This window comes from Chiloscyllium punctatum, chromosome 12, assembly GCF_047496795.1.
Source record: "Chiloscyllium punctatum isolate Juve2018m chromosome 12, sChiPun1.3, whole genome shotgun sequence".
NCBI lineage: Eukaryota > Metazoa > Chordata > Chondrichthyes > Orectolobiformes > Hemiscylliidae > Chiloscyllium > Chiloscyllium punctatum.
The window spans coordinates 95,961,609-95,971,916 of record NC_092750.1 but is presented as its reverse complement, the minus strand read 5'-3'; the positions used below and the strand labels follow the sequence as shown (position 1 = coordinate 95,971,916).

The 10,308-nt window shown below is 44.3% G+C and overlaps 1 non-coding gene across 1 annotated transcript; it reads left to right on the top strand.

Moving 5' to 3' along the window:
* Nucleotides 1–9,387: 9,387 nt before the first annotated feature.
* Nucleotides 9,388–9,469, top strand: trnas-gcu (transfer RNA serine (anticodon GCU)). Its single transcript has one exon. It is a non-coding gene; the product is annotated as a tRNA-Ser (tRNA).
* The last annotated feature ends 839 nt before the right edge of the window (nucleotides 9,470–10,308 follow it).

The following is a 10,308-nucleotide window of genomic DNA, read 5'->3' as shown; positions in this document are numbered from 1 at the left end:
CTCTCCCACATCCAATTTATCCCCAGGTTGTGTTAAGATGATGGTCTGAATCGCTTCCTTCTCTTCCCTGTCACTCTAGGATGATGTGAGCTGTGTAATCTTTGATGTGAACTGGAGGCAACGTGGAAAATGTATGCACAGCAGCTGCGTGAGCGATGGGACTCGCTGCAGTAACATCCCATGCTGATTCAGACAGCAGAAGCCTCCCTGTGACTTCGAGAAGCACAGACACTGTTCCTGAATAATCGGGAGACATTCACTCTTTCCTCGCAGTTCTGCATTTTCTAGCTCTCTCAGTTGGCATTATTTGGACAATGGTTCCCTGAAGATGATTTCATGTGCATGCACGATCTCCCTTTTCTACACCTTTCCAGAATTCCCATACTTCCCACTTCCGCCAGATGCTTACCCCGCTCCACAAACTCTTGTTTGATAGGGAGCTGAAGACCACGTTCAAGCTGCTGTCCACCAACACTGCGTGACAATGGAAAATGAGTTAGTCCAGTTCTCAATGAAGACCGCCCTGTTCCGGGAAAGCAGTTAGCACAGCCTCCTGGGAGAAGCGAGTCAGAATGGAAAGGAGCTGTTAATAAGACTCTGTGCTTCTTTCACTCTGAAACAGCAGAAATAGCCTTAGTTAACCAACAAACTCACCTGATTTCTGGTTACCATATCTGGCGCCGTTCTGGATCGTTTATCTCGGGTGTGATATTGCCTCAGACAGGTGACATACGTGCGAGAGCTCTCGGGTTCACATTGCGGATAAGCCTTGCAATTTGGCACACTACTCCATTTTTGACTGTGAAGATATGATTTCGATGAGATCGGTTTCAGATAAAGATTCCAAAGCTTGAAAACGTACACAAGCAAGTTCAAGAACTGCTTCTTCTCGGCCATTGCTGCTCTGAGAAATGGATTGTCTAACTTGAAAGAATGCTATCTTGCCAATGTGGATTTTGCTGAGCGCACGTCCGATACGGAGTAACCAGAATTCCTAAGTCTGGTCAAATTTTGCTTTACTCACGCAGTGATCTGCATGTCCTTGCTTAATATGATCCGCCTTTACCAATCGCAAACAACGCTTTTCACTGTACTTAGGTACATGTGACAATCAATCAATCAAAACACAGTCATTTCCTCGTTGCGTGGAGCCAGCAGAGCGAAGGTGGGCTGCATGGCCTCAGTCTGCAGTGTGACACATTTTGTGATTCTGATTGCATTTGTAATTAAAACAGCAGAATTGGGGAAGTTACAGAGTGGTTATATTGACACAGCTGGGACACATCTGTGCCACAGTGTATCAGACAATAACAGTGAAGATCTTTTGACGTCATCCTCTAAGGTACATGCTACAAAAACATGAAGACTGCGTGAAACTGCTGTGGTCAGCGATAACAGAACGGCCCAGAGGGATCGTGGTGAGCGCATAATCCAGAAATTAATGAATGAAAAGCATCCTCTGCTCGATGACTATTCCAGCTCTCAGTGTATGCACTGCAACTGCAAGAGTGTCACTATAACAGTGCTCCGTTCTTCACATTGCATATTGATGAGCCTTCTGCGTCAGTACACTCAATGGTATCTGAAATAGATGCACCTGCCACATTTATACATTTGAGGAAACCCACGTTTGAAGGTATGGAAGATTTTTTTTGCTGTTCTCTGTCGGTCTGTTATGACCTGATTCGCAAAGTCATTTGCCTGAGCTGGGAATACACTGGCGAAGATGAGAAAAGTCAGTTGTAGCATGTACCATGCACATGATGCCTTGCAGTTATTCCCCAGGCTGTGTCACACAGCAGGGTCCTCCGGTGAAATGAACAGCCGTGAATGACATGTGGTTCAGTATGTTGGAGACAGCATTTCCAGACAGACACAGTTCCCTATTATTAGAACAAGCAGCACTGATGATGAATAACCTCAGAGAGAAGAAAGCGATAGAGATTTACCGTGGACTCGATGGGCTGAACGGCTTCTGTCGGCACGTGAATGATGTCACACGTTTCTGCCGTCCCTCTCCCTGTCGCTGTGACAGAGGGGCTGAGGGAGAAATAATCCTCCCTTCCTCTTTGGACTGCCTGCAGCCCCGCAGCTCCTGGCTGTGAGGATGGTTCTCAGTGAGTGAGGGTTTCATACGGAGTCACTTCATCTGGGACAGTTGGGACTCAGATGTTAACTGATGCCCGATTGCAGCAAAGAAACCGACGCCTCTGAAACAAAAGCCTTTCTGCTGGAATATTCTGCGAAGATTGATTCTGAACATCAAATGGGCAGCACAAAAATGCACTTATTTGAATTTTACTGAGGGAAGAGAGTTCACAGCCCATTTCTCTCTTTCCCACCAGCTCAGCACGATTCTCTCTCTCTCAAAGAAATGATATTTGGAGGAAGTTCGCAATCAAAGTTGCTAAGTTCCAGCGGCGCTCTTGCACCTGGCTGTGCCCGTGAGAGGAAGCTTCAGAGCATATCCGCATTTACATCCCGTCATAATGCCTGCAAGTGGAGGGAAATGGCTGAATACTCTGCCAATAGAGACAGCTCAGTCCACGGGGATGGGATAAACAGCACCATCCCGCGTGGGGACATTCTGCAGATTAGATACAGTGTACTTTATCATTCAGATCATACCAGAGTGAGAACGCTCGAGAAGGCCAATCGGTCACTCGTACCTGTGCCAACTCGGAAGTTGCAAAAGATTAGTGAAAGTGGAAAGTGGATTTATTCACGTTTCAAGTGTTTCCATGAAGCAGGAAGCAGAAGAAGATACACAGTGAAGCGATTGAGATCTGACTACAGAAGCAGCAAACAAGTTGTACAGTGCAGAGGAGAGCTTTGAAGTATTGAATTCTGGTTGATGGGACGATCATGCTTTTACTCGGCCACGTTGCTACAGAAGAAACTATGTCAGTGTCTCTCAACATTGTGATGTCAACAGGCAAATGTCGCCGTTATACTGCAGGGAATTCCTTTTTCCAATGTGATGGCAGTCCATATGTAAAGGTGTCGCTTATATATCGAAACCTTTCACATAAATAATTCCATTGCACCGAAGTGTGTTGTATTGTCTCCTTTCCACTTGACCTGTCATTGTGCCTGCACTGATGTTGATTTTCTCCTTCTGCATGTCTTTTACAGTCTGGGTGATGTGATGCGGTTGTACTGACCCATCTTCTGACAGAATTTTCCACTTCACTTCAGCCCACCCTAACTTCGCTCTCTGATACCAGTCCCGTTGTTTAGATGTTAATCGCTCGTCTCAGATGCAGCCTGCCCTCACCCAAAATAAATGGAAAACTCAGTCACACTGTGATCACTGCAATCGAGGGATATCTGCACTCTCCGGTCATTGATAATTCCAAGGATAAAGTTAGGGCAGCAGATGCTGGAGATCAGAGTTGGTAGTGTGATGTTGGAAAAGCACAGCAGATCAGGTAGCATCCGAGCAGCAGGAGAATTCAGGTTTCAGGCTTAAGCCCTTCAGCAGGAATAAGGCTTGTGAGTCGAGACTGAGAAATAAATGGAAGTGGTGTGGGGTTAAGGGGAAATAGCTGGAAAGCAATAGATGGATGATTAGGAGGGAGAAGATAATAGGTTAGAAATGGCAGTGTTGGAATGGGTTGAGAGGGCGGTGCCGAGTTGAAGGCTTGTGCTTTTGGGAGGGGAAATGAAGTAACTGTTCAAATTCACATTTATCCCGTGTGGTGTTAGAGTCCCAAGGCGGAATGTGTAGTGTTCCTCCTACAGGCGGTGTGTGGTAACGGTTGGCAGTGGAGGACATCCAGGACCTGTATGTCTTTGATGGGGTAGGAGGGGGAGTTGAAGTGTTCAGCCACGGGACGGTGAAGTTGGTGGGTGCGGATGTCCCAGAGATGTTCTCTGAAATGATCTGCAAGAAGTTTTCCTGTCTCCCTGATGTAGAGGAGACCACACTGGGTGCAACGGATTCAGTAGATGACATTGGTCGCTGTACAGGTGAATTTCTAATGGATGTGGAATGATCCCTTCGGGCCTTGGCTGAGGTGAGGGGAGTGATGTGGGTGCTAGTTTCACCCTTCCTTTGGTGGCAGTGAAAGGTGCCAGGAGAGGGTTGTGGGCTGGTGGCGGGATGTGTGGACCTGAAGAGGGGGTCATTGAGGGAATGGTCTTTACGGAATGTTGGAAGGGCTGGGTAGCGAAACATATCTCTGTTGGTGGTGTCTGTTTGGAGGTGGCATCAGCGACAGAATATGATGCGTTTATGCGGAGTTTGATGGGGTGTAAATTGAGCACCAGGTGGTTCTATCCTTGTTGCGTTGAGAGGGGTGGCTTCAAGGGTGGTGGTGTGTGAAATAGAGGTGATGAACTTGAGTGCGCTGTCAACCACGTGGGAAGGTAATTTGTGATCGTGGAAGAAGGAGACCAACTGGCTCTTTCTGAGGTGTAATTGGTCATCCTGGGAACAGATGTGCTGGAGGTGGAGGAATTGGGAATAAAGAATGGTCTTCTTACCCGAGATAGGGTTGGAGGAGATGTAGTCTAGATACATGTGGGAGTCGGAGGGCTTGTAGTATATGTCTGTAATTAGTCAGTCGCCAGAGTCGGTGATGGAGAGGTCCAGGAAGTTGAGGGAATTTGCCAAGCTGATCCGGATAAATTTGAGGTCGGAGTGGAAGGTGTTGGTAAAGTTGGTTAGCAATTCAACCTGCTCGTTGGAGCACCAAGTGGCACCAAACATTCATCAATGTAGAGGAGGTACAGATGGAGGATGGTGCCTGTGTAACTGCGAAAGATGGACGGTTCCGCGTATCTGACAAACAGACAGGTATAGCTAGGTCCTATGCGGGTGCCCATGGCTACCAGTTTCGATGGAAGAAGTGGGAGAATTGGAAAGAGAAGTTGTTGATTGTGAGGACCAGTTCAGCTAGGTGGATGAGGATGTCAGTGGAAAGGTAATGGTTGGGATGCTGTGAGATTAAGAAATGGAAGGCTTGCAGACTTCTGTCATGGCAGATGGATTTGTACAGGGAGTGCATGTCCATGGTGAAGATGACGCGTTGAGGGCCAGGGAAACGAAATTCTTGGAGGAGGTGAAATCCATTGGGGTGTCACGAATGTAAGTGGGCATTTCCTGAAATGGGTAAAGAGGATTGTGTCAACGTAGGAGTAAATGATTCAGATGGGAGAGGCTCAGGATGAGACAATAGGTCGACTGGGGCAGTCAGGTTTGTCAATCTTAGGAACGAGATAGAATTGGGGAGTGCGCAGTTCACAGACAATGAGGTTGAAGTTTGTGGATGGGAGATGCCCAGAGCTGATGAGATTGTGAATGGTCTGCGAGCTGATGGTTTGTTGAGGGGAGGAGAGGTTGTGATCGGGTTCAGTAGGAGGAGGTGCCTGCGAGTTGGCACCTGGCTTCAGCTTTGTTCCTCTGCCCGACTCACAAGCCGAATTCCTGATGAATGGCTTATGCCTAAATCGTCCATTTTTCTGCTCCTCGGATGTTGCCTGACCTGCTGTGCTTTTCCAGTACAATTTTCTCCACTCATTCATTATTACTGCCTCATTTCACACTCCCAGGTCCATGCTGTCTGTTTGATTCTAATGAGCAGTGTTCTCATGGACTGCAATAAAATCTGCCAATCTGAAACAAAAACAGAAATTGCTGTAAAATCACAGGTATGCTGGCAGCATTTGTGCAGATGAATCACAGTTAACGTTTCACATCCAGTGGGTCCGTCTCTCCACAGATGCTGTCAGATGTCCTGAAATATTTCAGCAACATCTATTTTTGTTTGATTTTCAACATCAGCAATTTTTTCATTTTTGTTTTCTTATTTTCTGCAAATATGATTTCGCTAAAGATTACGTTCGATGTTTTAAATATGACTGTGATGGAACGGCCAGATTCCACCAGCCGGCTACTTTTATTTGGTTCACGTGACCAATGCCTTTCCACTGGGTCACCGCGCCCTACAGCTGCACTGCATATAAATTGACAAAATTGTGGCATTCTCTCGGATTGGCTATCAGGAGGGAGATTGATTGAAATTATTGAAAACTTTAGATAAACCGATAAAACACGGGATATAAAACGGAAAACTGAAAGGGAAAGGGAGAACAGCGAATGATAGTTTTTTTGACAAAACTGAAATATAATTGCTCAAGATTCAGAAATTGCTTTCATCCAGAAACATACCATAATATGGAATGTAATGTTTGGGGCAACCAATGCAAGCAGATAGCAAAATCTTAGTTTTAAAGTCTTGCTGCAACTGTTTTGGTTTTGATGAACGCACACATGGGATTCAGTGCTGTTATGATCTCCTAAAATGGGAAAGGAAATCCTTGCCTTCGAGGATACGTGGGGAATGTTGACTGATTCATCCCAGTTATGGCAGGACTGTCCTCTGGAAGCGTATGGGTTAAATCTTTCAATGTTCCATGGAGTTTCAAATGAGTGGTGAAGGGAATGTTTCCATTCACAAATTAATCATTCAGTAGAATTCAATACAGGGACCCATGAAATGATGAACAAATTGAACAAGAACACGGACATACGACACACAATAGCTACGACCATTACTATGTGAAAACTGTTGATTTCAGATCCACAGTGACCTTTGGTGATGGCATTTACTGTCCAGAACCAGTCTGCACTGGAATGACTGGAGACACACTATGAAGTATTTGAACTTCAGTCGCCTTTAGAAATAGATGGGACTGACTCAGGACACGGGGATTAGGAGATGTTGGCCTTTCAAACCTTTCAGGCATTCCGTGGAAGAATAAAGGAAGTGATAGAAACTTTTCGTCTCCATGGAGACGATGTTCATGAACTGGATAGATAGTAATTTACCTTATTGGAGTTTATAAATCAAGGCGTCATATTTAAATAGCAATGAGTTCATCGTGTAACTGTAAAATCTTTTTGTCACACTCCGTGGGAACATTGTGTGTAATCCTTGTCCTCATTCTCCACCAAAAACATATAAAGAAGTTAGAAAGGGCACAGACGCTGTTTCCTGGATAGCAAGATATTCGAAAGCCAAGTGACGTTGTTTACTGAGACATAAAAATATCAGAAAGGATACAAAAGGGATGATAGAAAGAATGAAGTAGTTTATTCACGAGATTTGGAAATGCTGGATGCACAAACACGCAAGTTTAATGGAAACAAATGAGATTTTCACGTAACGCGAGGTTTGAATGAGTAAATCGGGGAAAGTCCCTCTTTTGAGTGAATCAATAACTTTCGTTAGAGCTTCAAAACCATTAGTGAATGATTAAGAAAAGTTTGGATGAGAGTTTCTTCCACTCAATAGCGTTATTTAAATCGTGAACGACTTTACAGAAATAAAACGTAGAAGCTGATTTCAGAGTGTTTTAAAAGATACACGAACAAACGTACAAGGAGAGAATTTACCATTGAGTGAAAGTCAGTATAGTTGCGTAACAATTTCGAATTTGTTGACTTCAGACACAAAGATATTTCATGAACATGTACAACTGAATAAGACTGAGTATAACAAGTTCATGGATTGGTAAGCTGTGGCGTATTATTCAAGGTGAAACTCTGTAAATGGAGCTGATGTCCTAAAATAACTGCAGACAGAAATTATATCCTAATGAGCAGGAATTGAATCATCACTTGGAGAGGCAACACCCACTTTAAAGATTTGACCACATTCACATGATGTTATGGAAATTTCGCACATTCTTAACTCCACCCAAGAAATCCACCAAGAAAACTCTGTCCATTTGTATTGTTAACCCCCGGTACTGCTCTGCAGCACGCCATTGAAGATAAAATATGCTCAGACCAAAATTCAGTTCAATACAATATTCAAACGGACCTATGTGATTTCTTTTTTTTATTACTGCAACAACCTTTGTGACTTTGCAACAAACTGTGTAACATGAAACCAGTTCAACATCTATTTTCCCGGAATTTAATGCAGTACACATGGGAAACGTTATCCATCTGCTGAAAAATCACCTTCGGCTCTCTCTCCACATATGTCTCTTCACGTTTTAGATACTTGAAGTAAGTTTGTTGATCAAGGAGTCATTATCCAGAAAAGGTTGTTTCTCAATCCACAAACACGGGTGATTTTGCCAAAAACTTGGCTTTGCTCAATATCACCTTCTGTCCGTATCCCTCAACCCGACGATAAATTGAAGTTGCTGCATGTGAGGATCAAAATTAAAACTTCGGCACAGCACACCCCACTATACTGAAACAGAGATACCGTGCGACTTCAGCACAGGAGCAACAGAGGTAATGCTTACCTCCACATTCCTGGTTTTACCTTAACGTTTGGGAAACCGAGTTTCTCTGATTCCATGGCTAGTAACGGGGATTATATGATCTTCTTCACCAGTGGTTCTGTCCCCGAGTGTAGAAAGTGGTGAGGTACTCATTGTAAAGATGGATAGATTGATGAAATGTACAATTTCATCTTTCGCCTTCACTAACCCATGAGCTTTTTATTTGTTTTGCATCTGTAGAAATCTTAAAATCTTCATCTTGAACAGACTAAATGACAGATCTCCTTTGTGTCTCTGGCATCAAATTTCAAAATATAAACCCCCTCTGAATTCTTCCACCGCAGTCCGCTGTTTGGGAAGTGTTCCTGTGGTGGGAAATGCACTTCCCCGTGTGTCACCTGCTGCTCCCCGCTTGCGCACTGGCACTGCACTCATTTTCCTTCTGACACTTGCTCACTGTGTTGCTGAGATCATACAGTGACTTGGTGTCGCACAGTGCAGGAAAATGATACAGATCAAGGTTTTTGCATTGTTGCCTTCAATTGTCAGTTTAGCCTTATCTTGGATTTTGAAATTGTCTGTTCTGTACACAAGTGCATGTCAAAAACATCTGAGCGGAACTTAGGTGTTCCAAATAATAACATTGAGCACTATGCACTCTCCTCCAGTCTGGAAAACAATTCCTCACAGGCAATTTAATAGACAATAGACAGCAGGTGCAGGAGTAGGCCATTCTGCCAGCACCACCATTCATTATGATCATGGCTGAACATCCTCAATCTGTATCTTGTTCCTGCCTTATCCCCATAACCCTAGATTCCACTATCCTTAAGAGCTCTCTCCAACTCTTTATTGAAAGAAAACCTCCTGCTGTCTCGGGTTCTTCATTCCGTTGACTTCAAATCTTCACAGAATTCAACAGACCTTGTTATATATTCATTTCCTCATTTTTGTTCAGATCACTGTGTGCATAGCGTGACAGTGGGAGTGCACTTGCCCCACAACCCAGGGGGCAGACCATCGTCTTTGAACCGTACTGTGTTATTTATCATTTCACCAACACCAGCGAGAAATATCTGCTGCTCTGCCTAATTCACGCAATTGAATTGTTCATAAGGTCATAGCTTTCGCTGCTTCTATGACGAGGTGTCCGAGAGGTTAAGGCGATGGACTGCTAATCCATTGTGCTCTGCACGCGTGGGTTAGAATCCCACTCTTGTCACTGCCATCAACGGCTTTCAGTTGTGTTGATCACAGCTGTCCAACTGAAACTCCGATGTTCAGTTTACATGCATTGACGCTATGACAAAATCTCAAAGAATAGTTTGAGCCTGTTGACTAAACTGCATTGTAATGTTGGTTGCATTGGGATAATGAATAAAAACTCGATTTTCTTTTTCAAGTCAAGTTGCTGTGAACGTTTTTTTCGTATGAAAGACATCCAGGAAAATCAAATACCGCGAGCTGCGAAGTGCATGTTTATGCAAAGGGAATCTTCATGAATGTTTGGTCAGATGAAATCTGGAGGAGGTTGAGAAGAAGTAATTCATCCTGGTGAGAAGAGCACAGTGAGACAGCACAAAATAATGGAGATATTTCAAAGGGGCAGGGCGTGGGTGTAGGGGCACTGAGAACTGGCTGTAAATGCGCAGTGGAGAATTGCCGTTGAGGTTCCGTGCATGGGCACAGAGAGACTTGCACATTGGTCTCGCCCTCGCCCCTTACTCTCGCCGTTGATGAATGCTGGACATAAGGCACAGATAAACACAAGATGTGGGAAGCAAACTCCCTCTCGTTGTGCACACACTGGATGCATCACATTGAACTATGAACAACTGGAGAAATCAGCATGTTACCTTTCGGGAGTGAAACTAAACTGTGGATCAATAACCGCAGATTCATGCAACATAAACATGAAAAATGATTTAAAATGGAGGGTGTAGGTTTGATCGCTGAGGTGTACGTTTGATATCCAGACGTTCCATTACTTGGCAAGGTAACATTATCAGCAGTAGTGACCTCCAAGTGAAGTGAAGCTGTTGTCCCCTGCTTTCTATTTTT